This window comes from Macaca fascicularis, chromosome 11, assembly GCF_037993035.2.
Source record: "Macaca fascicularis isolate 582-1 chromosome 11, T2T-MFA8v1.1".
In the NCBI taxonomy this organism is placed as follows: domain Eukaryota; kingdom Metazoa; phylum Chordata; class Mammalia; order Primates; family Cercopithecidae; genus Macaca; species Macaca fascicularis.
Genome location: NC_088385.1, coordinates 53,146,049 through 53,160,489, shown reverse-complemented (window position 1 = coordinate 53,160,489; position 14,441 = coordinate 53,146,049). Strand labels below are relative to the sequence as shown.

General features: G+C 37.9%; 1 long non-coding RNA gene across 1 annotated transcript in view; it reads left to right on the top strand.

Moving 5' to 3' along the window:
• LOC102119077 (uncharacterized) overlaps positions 1–14,441 on the top strand; it is an 84,810-nt gene that overhangs the window by 49,659 nt on the left and 20,710 nt on the right. The window contains exon 2 of the long non-coding RNA XR_281908.5: positions 360–435. This is a non-coding gene — a long non-coding RNA (uncharacterized lncRNA). The remainder of the gene's footprint in view (positions 1–359; positions 436–14,441) is intronic.

The window sequence follows — 14,441 nt, the reverse complement described above, 5'->3', positions numbered from 1 at the left end:
AGCTGACTGGAAGCCCGGCCAACCCCTCAGCCACAGTGTTGTGGGAGATTCTGACCCAAAATAATGCAGCTAAGCCACTCCTGAGATCTGTGACCCACAGAAACTATGAGATAAAAAATGTCTGTTGTTTTACAATACTAATTGTGGGGATGATTTGTTATGCAGCAAGAGATAACTCATACAATTGGGGGAATGTTTCCTCATCATTGATTTAATGGCTAAAAGTAATGTGACTGTGTCTTATTAAAAAACAAAAAGATACCTCTCCTATCTGACCATTAAAAAAAGATTAGAAACAGATTTTTCTTTCTTTCTTTCTTTTTTTTTTTTTTTTTTTTTTTTTTTGCCTCCCTTCCTAGTTCATTATGAACAAACTATCAACAAAAACCATCCTGTTCAGCCAGTTTCTCAGAGCAACTGTGGGAGTCAAAGCAGGTAAAGTGGACTTCTTAATTTGCAAACTTTTAAGGGTTGTATTATTTATTACTTGGTGTTTTTTCTCAGGGGAGGACTTAGGTAGAAATTACCTTGATATAGAATGAAAAATGTTTGCCTGGAAAATGTGTAGGATGAAGAGAATAGAAACCAGTAATTAAAATATCAATTGGTATGTACTATAATAATTTCAATAATGCAAGTAAGCTGTTGGTAAATATACTATGATTTTCCTTTCAGTAATTTTACTGGATACTAAGTATTAACACCAGGTAACAACATTAGGGAAGATTACAAGTATAGGAGCGAGGTTTTGGTGTTTTGTCCCTTCTTGTTTCTTATTGTCTGTTAACTTACACATGTTGTTGAGTGACTGCCCTTCAGAGATGGGGTCCTACTATGTTGCCCAGGCTGGTTTCGAACTCCTGGGCTCAAGTGATCCTCCTGCCTTGGCCTCCCAAAATGCTGGGATTACAGGCATGAGCCACCACACCTGGCTATTTTAAAATATTTTATTGAAAAACTCTTGGTGTTTATTCTTTCCCTTGCAAGCATTCTTTACTAACTCTTTTTCTGGCATCTTCTATAATTCTGCTTTTAAGGTTTTTTTTCTTTATTTTTTATTATTATACTTACATTATATAGGGTACATGTGCACAATGTGCAGGTTTGTTACATATGTATCCATGTGCCATGTTGGTGTGCTGCACCCATTAACTCGTCATTTACATTAAGTATATCTCCTAATGCTATCCCTTCCCCCTCCCCCCTTCCTCCACCCCATGACAGGCCCCAGTGTGTGATGTTCCCCACCCTGTGTCCAAGTGTTCTCATTGTTCAGTAACCACCTATGAGTGAGAAAAGGCAGTGTTTGGTTTTCTGTCCTTGTGATAGTTTGCTCAGAATGATGGTTTCCAGCTTCATCCATGTCCCTACAAAGGACACAAACTCATCCTTTTTTATGGCTGCATAGTATTCCATGGTTTATATGTGCCACATTTTCTTAATCCAGTCTGTCATTGATGGACATTTGGGTTGGTTCCAAGTCTTTGCTATTGTGAATAGTGCCACAATAAACATACGTGTGCATATATCTTTATAGCAGCATGATTTATAATCCTTTGGGTATATATCCAGTAATGAGATGGCTGGGTCAAATGGTATTTCTAGTTCTTGATCCTTGAGGAATTGCCACACTGTCTTCCACAATGGTTGAACTAGTTTACAATCCCACCAACAGTGAAAAAGTGTTCCTATTTCTCCACATCCTCTCCAGCACCTGTTGTTTCCTGACTTTTTAATGATCGCCATTCTAACTGGTGTGAGATGGTATCGCATTGTGGTTTTGATTTGCATTTCTCTGATGGCCAGTGATGATGAGCATTTTTTCATGTGTCTGTTGGCTGCATAAATGTCTTCTTTTGAGAATTGTCTGTTCATATCCTTTGCCCACTTTTTGGTGGGGTTGTTTGATTTTTTTTTGGGTAAATTTGTTTAAGTTCTATGTAGATTCTGGATATTAGCGCTTTGTCAGATGAGTAGATTGCAAAAATTTTCTCCCATTCTGTAGGCTGCCTGTTCACTCTGCAGGTAGTTTCTTTTGCTGTGCAGAAGCTCTTTAGTTTAATTAGTTCCCATTTGTCTATTTTGGCTTTCGTTGGCATTGTTTTTGGTGTTTTGGACATGAAGTCTTTGCCCATGCCTAGGTTCTGAATGGTATTGCCTAGGTTTTCTTCTAGGGTTTTTATGGATTTAGGTCTAATATTGAAGTCTTTAATCCATCTGGAATTAATTTTCATATAAGGTGTTAGGAAGGGATCCAATTTCAGCTTTCTACATATGGCTAACTAGTTTTCCCAGTACCATTTATTAAATAGGGAATCCTTTCCCCATTTCTTGTTTTTGTCAGGTTTGTCAAGATCAGATGGTTGTAGATGTGTGGTATTATTTCTAAGGGCTCTGTAGAAACAGAATTTTCTAGCCCGTGTCTAAATAATCCAGATGAAGAGTATGAATTTCAACCAACTACTAAAAATACTAAAATGCAACACCTTCCAAAGAGTTTACAAGAATGACTAAATGATATCAGGAAAAACAAAAAGTTATTGATTACATTTCAAGAAAAACCTAAGTACAGTGTTTAAGATGAAAAAAAACTGCAAAAACTGCATTATGACTTAGTTAGTCCTGCCAATAAATACTCCTTCAATCAGAACTGTATTTCTTTATGAAGTGTCTTGATTTAACTAAAACTAGAAATCGAAATAAACTGAACTTAGAACCAGTCCTTTAAATTACCCCATCACAAAGTGTTAAATCAAAATTTTCAAAAACGTATCTGCATTTTCATACACATTGGTCTTTCTAATGTTTAAGAAAATTTTATAGGCGCAAAAACTAACATGTATCTTTAAATATTTCCTATTTAATCACATCTATGTGTATTTCTGAAGGGATATAAGAAACTAATCTGATAGTCCATATATATAAATAAATATATCCAAATAAACACATATTTGAAGAGTATATGCTCAAGTTATTTTTGCTGGTAGGTGTACACAATTAAAAGAGTTTATGTAGCCCTGACCTCAAAGACAATTCCAAATGCTTTCGCTCAGTTTGTACAACCTATCTTTTTAGTCAGGCTCTTAGAGCCACTTGCAATTCTCAGGACACCGTTGACTGAGCTTAGAAGTTGATCCTGCCGCACAAGTCCCTTTCTACACCACCACTCCTATACTCACCCCCAAGTCCATGGAAGAATTCCGCCTCATATTTCTTTTTTTTTTTTTTTTTTTTTTTTTTTTTGAGACGGAGTCTCGCTCTGTCGCCCAGGCTGGAGTGCAGTGGCCGGATCTCGGCTCACTGCAAGCTCCGCCTCCCGGGTTCCCGCCATTCTCCTGCCTCAGCCTCCGGAGTAGCTGGGACTACAGGCGCCCGCCACCTCGCCCGGCTAATTTTTTTTTTTTGTATTTTTTAGTAGAGACGGGGTTTCACCGTGTTAGCCAGGATAGTCTCGAGCTCCTGACCTCGTGATCCGCCCGTCTCGGCCTCCCAAAGTGCTGGGATTACAGGCTTGAGCCACCGCGCCCGGCTGCGCCTCATATTTCAATGCCTCGCTTACTTGTCAAACAATTCATGACATTTCCTCCCTCTTTCTCCTCCTTTCACCTCTTAATGCTCTCAAAGTTCCCTTTTAACCCTTTTATTACAGAACTTACCATCCTATGCTATATTTTAAGGATTTGTTTCTGTTCCATTTACTCTTAACAAACCGAGGGCTTTCTACATAATTTGCTTAGTAGCAGGTGGTATGCTGAAAATGCTGTTGAATACATGAATAAATGGATGAACTAATTTTTTCAGAACTTTTTTCCTGTGGTTCAAAGTATAGCAAGTTGGAAAGGGAATCTCCTATCATTTTATTCTACTCAGATACCTGTATATCTCACCACCAACATTTAACTTAATAAATATTTTTCCAAAAAAATTTAAAAATTAATTTCAGCATTTCTGAGCAGATTTCTTTCAACCGTGTAAGCAGCATTATTCTATGGTAAGGAGCCAGACTGTGTCAGGTTAAATCCACCTTTGGCACCTGTTAACTCTGTAATCTTGGACACATTAAATATCCTCATTGCATCTCCATTTCCTCATCTGGTAAAATGGGGAAAATAAGATACGGCACAGACCTTATCTTATTAAAGGTCCATAAATGTTGCTTGTTATCCTGTTGACCTTTTGCAGAGGTATTAAATAAACATTAAGTGCTAAATATACTCCCAGATTAAGCCTCCCTGGACCTCCAGTGAATGCACACAGCACACACAGAGATAAGCATGTTAAGGACAGGAGCTCTGTCTACTTTTATTTTCATTGTAGCCCCGGTACCTGGCACATAGTAGGTGCACAATTACTGTTTGTTGATTGATTTCAGAATTCCCCATACATTTCTGCCTTATACAGATTTGAATCCGCATTGTAGTTTCAGACCATCCTTTCCAAAAGCATTCTCAGGATGACTATTGTCAGAATCAGGATGTGGAAAAACAGTTAATGTGACTATGTTGCAGGAAAACCTGAGAAGAAGACCTGAGAGGAGACCAACATTCTATCAGTAAAATAATGGGAAATGATTCATAAATGCAGTATTTATACACAAGTACAAAATGTTCTAGTACTTCAGAAAGTAAAGAAGGTTCATTTAAAAACAAACAACAACCTTGGCAGACTCTAACACAGAATAAAAACTTTTAAAAATTAAACCAATTCTATTGTCTGAATTATTTTGATTGTCAGCAGACTAGAACAAGATTAACTAGTATAAGAAAGAAATTGTGTGGGGTCACATAAGTGCCAAATTTAGAAGACTGTCTCGCCAACTTAATTCAGGTGAGCCCGTCCATCTCTGTACCCCTTTCTCCATATATCTGTTCATCCCTCTGACTCCAGCCTCTCTCTAGATTTTTAGTTTTTTGTCTCTTACTAGAGGCAAGTTTCCTCCCTTCGGCAGTGGAAAAAAACAGGGAGGCAAGGCTGCCAATGACTGCAGGCAAACAGCATCCCAGCTCACTGGCCAGAGGTGAAAGGTTTCCTTTCCTCTTAGCTGCATATAGGGTGGGAAGGGATGCTGGGGAGACCGGACAACGTCCATTCACCACACCCAAAAAGGAAAACACGCTCAGAATTCTACTACCACACACAAACTACATCCCATCTTCACACTTCCTTCCAACATTAATGAATACCTTTTAATTACTATCCTGGTACATATTTTTTCTTTTGGCTTTTTGTCTTAAGCCTTTTACCTGTTCTTCCAAAGACTTTATAATGACCAGATTTAAGTGTCTAAAAGTCATTATGCAATAATTCACCTATCATTTCCTTAATGATTAAAATTTATGTAATTTCCAGATATAGCTACATTTAAAAGATATTATAATTATACTCCTCTAACCTGAAACATGTTTCTTTAAAAAAGTATCTCCTTAAGATAATTCTCAGAAATGGAAATAATGGGTGCAATGTTAAGAACATTTATATAGATCTGGTTCTTCGGATACATTATCAAATTTTTATTCAAAAAGTTGTATTAAATTTCAGTGTCTCCACAATACATACATGCTGCAGCATCACCGTGTCTTTATCAGCAGTGAGAATCATACGCAGATAAACGTTTCTTAAGTCATGGTTCCTAAACATTCTCACTAGCTCAGAATGCCGTCATTAATCCTACTACATTTACGGCCTGACTTCCTCACCTGGGAAGACACAGGAAATTGCCAAGCATAGTTTTAGCACACAGTAGGCCCTCACTAAAAGTTAGGTAAAACTGCAACTGAATGTATTATGTTCCTATTCATGTTTCCAGGGAAGATCGGCTTTTGAAATGTTAGCTTTGATCATACTAACTACAGAAAAAAGATAAGCAAAAAAATACATATCTTCTGGTTATTTCTATGAAAACCTAAGACAGAAGACACAGGACTTACCTTTTTATCTGTCTACTCCCTTGATCTTCTCTTATCTTTTTTTACACAGAAGCGTAATGCAATTAGCACTGGTCCTTTGTAAAGACTATTGCATTTTTAAAGATTAACCAAGTCCATCATTGCTTAATTAATGTTGTGGGTCAAAACCCTGGATGCCCATCAGAATGACCTGTAGTGGGATTTTAAAATGTAGATATCTAAACCTCTTCCCAAATCCTCTGATTTAGAATCCCCAACAGGTGGAGCCAGGTATTTGTAATTTTTTAAATCTCCACAAGTGATTCTGACATAGAGCCATGGTTTGAGAACCAAATAAATCAACCAGTAATGAGGCATGAGTATTAATGTCAGTTATTCTTAGCCCTTCAATTTAAATTGCAAGCTAAATTTATTAGGGGTTTTTCCTTCTCCCTTTCTGCTGTCTCATGCATCCATGTGGAGAAGGTTCCACAATAGCAATACTCCCCTCTCTCTCCTAGTGCGATTGCTCAGCACCTCTCCCTGCCCTCTACATACCAGCCTGCTGCACCCATTCTGTCCCCCTACCCCAGGAAGACTGTAGTTCTTTAGGTTGCCAATGGCTGGTAACTGGGGATGTCCTCTTACTGCCTGACTGAAGGACTGGCAAGTCCCCTGAACTAACACATCCATGCCACATTCTCCAGAATCTACTGACCTCTGGGACCCTCTCTCAATCTCCTTGTCACCAACTGGGCCAGGAAAAGCGTGCTTATTTCTTGGGCTCCCTCAGACTCCACCTCTAGTTGTCTATCTATGCATTTCATCTTCCTTGTTTAAACAATATGCTCATTGAGGGCAAGTTTGCACATCTCTCCCTATGGTTTGTAAGGCTCAGAACTTAGCACGTACAGATACCGGATAGGTATGTGATGAGCAAAGCATGAGCAGAAAACTGACGTCCAATCTACACCTACGCCATGCCAAACACCACATGAAGCCTTTATCTACCTTAGTTCATGCTACCCGTACACACTCCTATGAGGTAGGATTTAACATTCCCAAATTGCAGGCAAGAATAGAAATGGTCATCAAATGAAGATCATTCCATCAAAGACTGTAGGCAGGAGCATTAAAAAAGTGGGATTGCATTGCTCTATTTCTACCTGCTGCCTAGTTTTCTTGAGATAATTTACTGTAAGCACACAGCTAGAAGTCCATCTATCTCTTATATGACAGACATGTAGTTATCTAGAGATGTGTTCTCTGCTGGAAATTGTCTAATTGATGAGATCTGACCCAGACAAGTGTTTTCTTTTGATGTTGTTCATTATTATGCGATCTTGGTATTTTAAATAGGATTATGCTGTTTGGGCTGGGCACTTAAAATTTCCCTAAGGGCCAAGGCTGAGTAATTTTCAGGTAATGAGCTTTAACGTCCAAGAAAAGAGACATCCTGAATCACCTTCTGAACCTGTGCCATGGATCTGCTGTAAAACTCAGTATCAGTAGTTCTAGAACGTCACATAATTGATCTTGTGACTTGAAATGGAATCACTTTCAAGGTTTCTTCCAAAGTGGTTTTGCCCTCCTGAACCATACTCTATTATAGCTACACTTATCCAGTCAGCTGAAGAAAAAGAAAATGATAATTCTCTGGTGTTCCTGCCTTTGTTGAGCAGCCTTAAAAGTCACTCTGAGCCCATTTTACCCTCAAGAGCAGAGGCATGCCAGAGGCGAACTCTTCCAGCCTGAAAAAAAACAAACAAAAAAAAACACTGAGGTAAAATGCAGAGGAAAAGGAGACCTTACTGCTCATGAGTCAGACTTAGGGATTCAGTCTTTCACACTCCAGGGGCTCTGAGTCACTGTGCTGAGGAAGTGACCTGAGTTATATAAACCCTTCTACACATCACCAGAGAGAAACTCTATATCAGTGTGCAATATTCGTGTGCAAAGTATAGTAAAATTTGTGAAGCCAGACTCCACTAGTTCAAAACTAGGGATCATAAAACCTTATACCTGGCACTCTCTCCTGTTAGATGAGTAAACAGGCTCATAGAAGTTGAATGACTTGCCAGAAATCACATGGGTATTGAGTAGCAGGACAGCAGTTTGAAGGTAGTTCTCCAGAATTTAAGTCCAGTACTCTGTTTTTTAAGAATATTTCCTGTAAATGCAGGGAAAGCTGAAATTTAACTTTATTCTAAGAAAATATCATTTATAATCTAAAAATGCATAACTGAGGATAAAGGTGAGGGTAAACGGAAAGAGACATGTTTTTCCTACTTAAAAGAGATTACTGGGCTTGAGGAAGAAGTAGGAGGTAAGAATTAGAGGTCCACTCTTGAATTTGCCAGCTAGCTAATTGTGGGGAAGTTAGTTGACTTTCTAGTTGTGAATGTCCAGTTTTTGACCTACAAAATGGACCTACTCACAGGATTATCACGATAATTAAATGAAACAGTACAGATAAACTAGCTGAAACTTAGCAGGTGCTCAATAAATGTTACTACCCTTCCTTGAAACAACTATACATTAACACATTATTCTTATCCATCCAGTAGAGAGCTCTCCCAAGGACTCTTACTTCATGTTTTTTGACCTTTTATTGGGTCTACTTATTTGCTTAATTGTTTATTGTCTGCTTCCTCCTACTAGAAGGTAAGCTAAAAGATAACAGGCCTTTTTCTATCCAGTTCCACTCTTTATTTTCAGTTCATAGGACAGGACTTGACTGATAGTGACAATTAGAAAAATTTGCCAGGCCAGGCATGGTGGCTCATGCCTATAATCTCCACACTTGGCATATTGCTTAAGCTCAGGAGTTCAAGACCAGCCTGGGTAACATGATAAAACCCTGTCTCTACAAAAAATACAAAAATTAGCTGGGCTTGGTGGCACATGCCTGTAGTCCCAGCTACTTGGGAGGTTGAGGCAGGAGGATCACTTGAGCCTGGGAAGTGGAAGTTGCAGTGAGCCAAGATCACACCACTGTACTTCAGCCTGAATGACAGAGCTAGACCCTGCTTCAAAAAAAAGAAAGAAAGAAAGAGAGAGAGAGAGAGAGAGAGAGAGAGAGAGAGAGAGAGAGAGAAAGAAAGAAAGAAAGAAAGAAAGAAAGAAAGAAAGAAAGAAAGAAAGAAAGAAAGAAAGAAAGAAAGAAAGAAAGAGAAAGAAAGAAAGAGAGAGAGAAAGGAAAGAAAAAAGAAAGAAGAAAGGAAGAAAGGAGAAAGAAAAGAGAAGAAAGAAAGAGAAAGAAAGAAAAGAAAGAAAGAAAGAAAGAAAAAGAAAGAAAGAAAGAAAGAAAGAAAGAAAGAAAGAAAGAAAGAAAGAAAGAAAGAAAGAAAGAAAGAAAGAAAGAAAGAAAAGAAAGAAAGACAAGAATGAGAAAGAAAGCAAGTTTTGCCAAGTGACATAAAAGAATTAACAGCTTCATAGGGAGAAGTGAACCCACTTCCCCCTACCATAATCCTTTTAAGAAAAGAACATTTCACGAATTCTTTTATACTAAATTTTTTCTATGTGCAGAACATCGTTTTATGCATATTTTAACTTATGTATGTATACACATATATATCCAATACAGTATATGCAAATATAGTAACTTACATATTTAATCATCTATATGTTGATATCAAAATAAAGTGTATACCCTTTATGAGGTAGTTGTTGTCACTGAAGAAAGAATAGATACTTGGGGAGAAACAAAGAGAAGCTCAATATTAATCTACAAATGTCTTATTTCTTTTATATTAAAAATGATAGACAAAGTCAAACAAGAGCTAATTTAATCAGAGGGGTAGAAACTGAGTTTGGGAAACAGGCATTGATGTAGAAGAAATAGAAAGTGACCCTGTCCTAACAAATTTATGAAGTAAATAGTCCTATTCTAAGTTTACAAATTGGGAAATTGAGGCTTAGCAATTTGTCCAAGATCAAGTAGGCAGCAAGCAGCTGGACCAGGTGGGGAAGTGAGGACAGGGCTTTAGCCATTTAGACCCAACTCATGCCTGGAGGACTCAGTTTGATTTCCCAGCAGATCAGATTACCATTAACAAAATTCCCAGTGTATCTGCCTCTGGAAAAACCTATATAATCATCATTATTAGAGCAGTGTCATTCCCCAGAAGAGTGAGATAACTGAATGTCCTTTAGGCAAATACTGTATTTGTGAATCATTGCCCTATTATAAATAAAAGCACTGTGTTAGCCAGCTTTCACCCAGTTTTGGTCATTAATAGCCCCCAAAATTCTCAGTGGCTTTTTAACAACCAAGATTTACTTCACATTCACATTTCATGTGTTGGCCAAGACTATGCGCCACATGGCTTTTTCATTCAGGATCCAGGCTTGAAGAAGGAACTCCTCTGGGGAACATGTTGAACTTGTGGCAGGGGGAAAACAGAGTGCCAACTGCCATGGCCCTTAGAGTATTTGCCTGGAACTTCCACTCAGACATGGCTTACATCACATCCTTTCACTCCATTGGCCAAAGTAAGTCACATGGCCACGTGGGAAGGCTAGATAGAGTCCTTCCTCAGGGAATTACTATAAATTGTATGGCCACCTTGCTACCAGCAGGCATTATACAACTCTTAAAGGGTACAGTGAGTAGTTGTGAAAAATATGGTAATACAATATTCCATGGATACCATGTTCTCTGCTTTTGTAATCAACAGGTAGGGTTTCTGTTTTCTTTTCCAACAAACATACTAACACTTGCTTTTTATCGTTTCCATAAATTATTTCTTTCAGAGGCAACAGGCTGCTGGAGAAAGTATTTAAATATTCCCTGAAGTTCCCAGAAACTGTCCTTTTCTGGGGGAAATGTAAAACATTTACTAAATATTAAACATTCATGACTCATTCTAATATAGTTCTTCCAAAATTGTCATGGCCACACCAGGCTGATTTGAATACATTATTGTAGACCCTTAGATTTTTGCTACATAGTAATAATACTTCAAAGGACACAAATGGCATAAATGCCCAGAGTGGGTTCATTTTGTTAAACAATGGTTTACAATTTTACCATTGTGGGTATTATAGTCTAAGTAGAAGGAAATTCAATTAGAAGTGTTTGTGCTTTATCTAATGCTCAGGTGTCACCATCTTGAAATTCTTCATAGTTTTTGAACAAATGATCCACATTTTCATTTTGCACTGGACTCCTCAGATTATATAGCCAGTCTGGCTTAGAATAGATATTCCCTCTTCTGGAACATTTCCCAACACTTCCGGTGAAACCAGGCACCTCTCCTAGGTGCTCACATAAGGCCCTGTGATGATGGCCCTTGACGCCCTTTACTGAAATTGGTATACTGTCTTCCCGTCTGGTCTGTGTGTTCCTTGAAAGCAGGAACAATGACTAATTCAGCATTGTATTTTCAGCATCTACTATGCAACAAATATTTGATGAATAAATGAGTATCAGACAATCAGACGTTAGTGTACCTTTGTAAAATTTCCAGTTTGTGAAACTTTTTCTCTGGCAGCTGAAAAATTGCTCATTGCTGCTCTGGTGTTTTTCCTGTGCTCTTTGCCAGGCACTGCCAAGTAAACTGAGAGCAGCAGAGTGCCATTTTCTGCTGTGACTTTCCCTAGAGGGACCTGAGCCTTCAGCTGGAGTCTCACATCACTTGGATCTGTCCTGCAGATTGACTTTTTTCCTCCCATACAACATAGAAAATCATATACTGTATTTCATTTATGTTTAACACTTGAAATCTGTGGCTACTGCCAAAAGCATAGGACTATAGGGACAATTGCAAATTACCATAGTCCAAAGGAAAAACTAGAAATTTACAAAGAATGCATTTTTTCACATTCCACACAGTAATTAATGGGTCTATTTTCAACTAATAAAGTATTTCTGATGCACAAGAACTAAGTACAAAATAAACTTCGGCAAACCATAAAAGGATCTACATTTCTTTATATACACTTATCTTTGAATAAAAATAAAATGGAGCATGTGTTACTTATGTTGAAACAAATCTGGACAGTTAACCAATAGCCAAGTTGGGGGAAATGTCTGTAAAATCAGCGCTCTGTAGATAGACGTATGCAATACGGTAAAGCACACAGACGTGAAGTGCAAACATCTGTGAGTTCAAATCCTGACTGCTATTTACTGGCTGTGTGATCTCGGGTCATTTGCTGAAACCTCTCTGATCCAGTTTCCTCATTTGAAAACTGTGGATAATAATGTCTACCACCTCATAGGTCTGTTACAGAGATTAAGAAGAAGATATATATGCAGAGTACTTAGCACAGAGCCTGGCAAACTCAGAAAGCCTGAAGGAGTCATATTCACACCCTTTCAGCAGCACTAATGCCCTAATTCCCACGCATTCCCTCCTCTGCCTCTGTCCCATTCATGTTCTATTCCTCCCTCCCCCTTCTCCAGATTAATCTCTAATTATAGGTTTGGTTAATCCCCAATGCACAGCAGTCAATAAAATATCTTTTTAAAGGAATATTCTCAACCCTTTGGTTTTTGTGGAGTTATTTCTTCAGTAATGGAAAATTTTGTGTACTGTTTTTTGAAAATATATGAATAAACATACATCAAGGATGCCCTCTCTGACATCAGTAAGTAACTCAGAGATATCAAATATGTAAAAATGAAGATTTGCTTTGCTTTACCAGAAAAGAAATGATATCACTAATAACTCTCTGATAAGAGGTACATTACATATAACATGAACCTCTTAGATCATCCAAAGAAAACTGTTTTCTATGACATTTTTCCTCTCCAGTTACCCCAACATTCCTCATAAATAATATTTGACAGAAAAAAAACTCATAGTAAAGCTATAAAAAAATCTGTCTTCTGGCCGGGCGTGGTGGCTCAAGCCTGTAATCCTAGCACTTTGGGAGGCCGAGACGGGCGGATCGCGAGGTCAGGAGATCGAGACCATCCTGGCTAACACGGTGAAACCCCGTCTCTACTAAAAAATACGAAAAACTAGCCAGGCGAGGTGGCGGGCGCCTGTAGTCCCAGCTACTCCGGAGGCTGAGGCAGGAGAATGGCGAACCCGGGAGGCGGAGCTTGCAGTGAGCTGAGATCCGGCCACTGCACTCCAGCCTGGGCGACAGAGCCAGACTCCGTCTCAAAAAAAAAAAAAAAAAAATTCTGTCTTCAAATATGCACATCTAATGTTTGCTACTAGGTTTAATTTTCTATGATTTCATCATCCAATAACTCAGGGAGAAAAATGCCTTAACACATCAATTACCAGGTACCTGCCTTGATCAAAATAGCCAGATGGTTACCAAAATCTTAATCTCACATAGAATTATGTGAATAAGTAAAGTAATGATAATATTTAACAACACCACAATTTGCTATGAATGAAATTTCCATATTAGCAACAAACATCAGTTGAGGAATCATTATATATAGACTAGAATATTGTGCTACAGTGACACAGGTACCAGAATCTGAGACCGCAAAAACCCAGCCAGCCACTTTTTAACTCCACTCTGGAGATTCTAAAGACTGAAGAGTAGAATGGTCCTTTAGAGTGAAGGAGACTGAGAATTAAAGTCAGCGGAGCAGGATTTGAATTCTGGTACAAGCCCTCTGGTCAGACAGGCCTTGAACAAATCATTTAATATCTCTCTGAGTCTTTAATTTTCTCACTATTAAAATGGAAATAAATATTGTATATCTTCTTTATTTCAAGAGGTTAGGATGCTTGAATGGAATTATGCATAAGAAAGAATTTTATGAAACATTATATGAATACAAAGTTGTTTTGTTTGAAATGCTGAAACGAACTGAAGTCCTGTGTCACATTCAAACGTTTGTTAGAGTCACTAGGTCCAGGCCATATTCAAGGGGAGGGGATTACACAAGGACATGGATGCCAGGAAGAGGGGATCAGTGGGGGCAACCTCAGAGGCTGCTACCACACCCATTTTCAAAACAGCAAATTACGTTAGAAAAGCAGTTACTTTCTCATTCACTATTAAAATGTCATTTTTACCTTGAAGAGACATATTAAACATATTTGTTTTTCCAAAAATATTTGCATAATCCTGGCAGCCACTAGTGATCACAGTTAGACAACTTAGAGTTAGACAACTTAAGTTAGACAACTTAGGAGCCTTGTATTTTGTAAACGAAAAATGTATAAGTCAACTTTCAGTTGGATAACTTTTAAGCCTTTGGGATAGGTCTGCATAGACCTGCTCACCGTGGAACATGTATAAACTATGATTGTGTTGCAAAATTGTATTTAATGTGTGTATCTATCTACATATACATTTCATTGTATCTATCTACATATACATATACATTTCACATATTACATAATTTATTGTAAATAGCCTGAAATATATACCAAAATGTTAATAGTAGTTATCTTTAGATGGTATAATTATGGGTTATTTTTCATTTTACTTTATTTTTATTCTTGTTGGTTTTCTCTTTTTTAGTTGGTGCTGTTGTCTTATGTTTTTGCTTTTGAAATGAAATTGTATTATTTCTGATCATAAGAATATAAAACATTGTAGACAGTATAAAAAGACATAAATTAAAAAGTG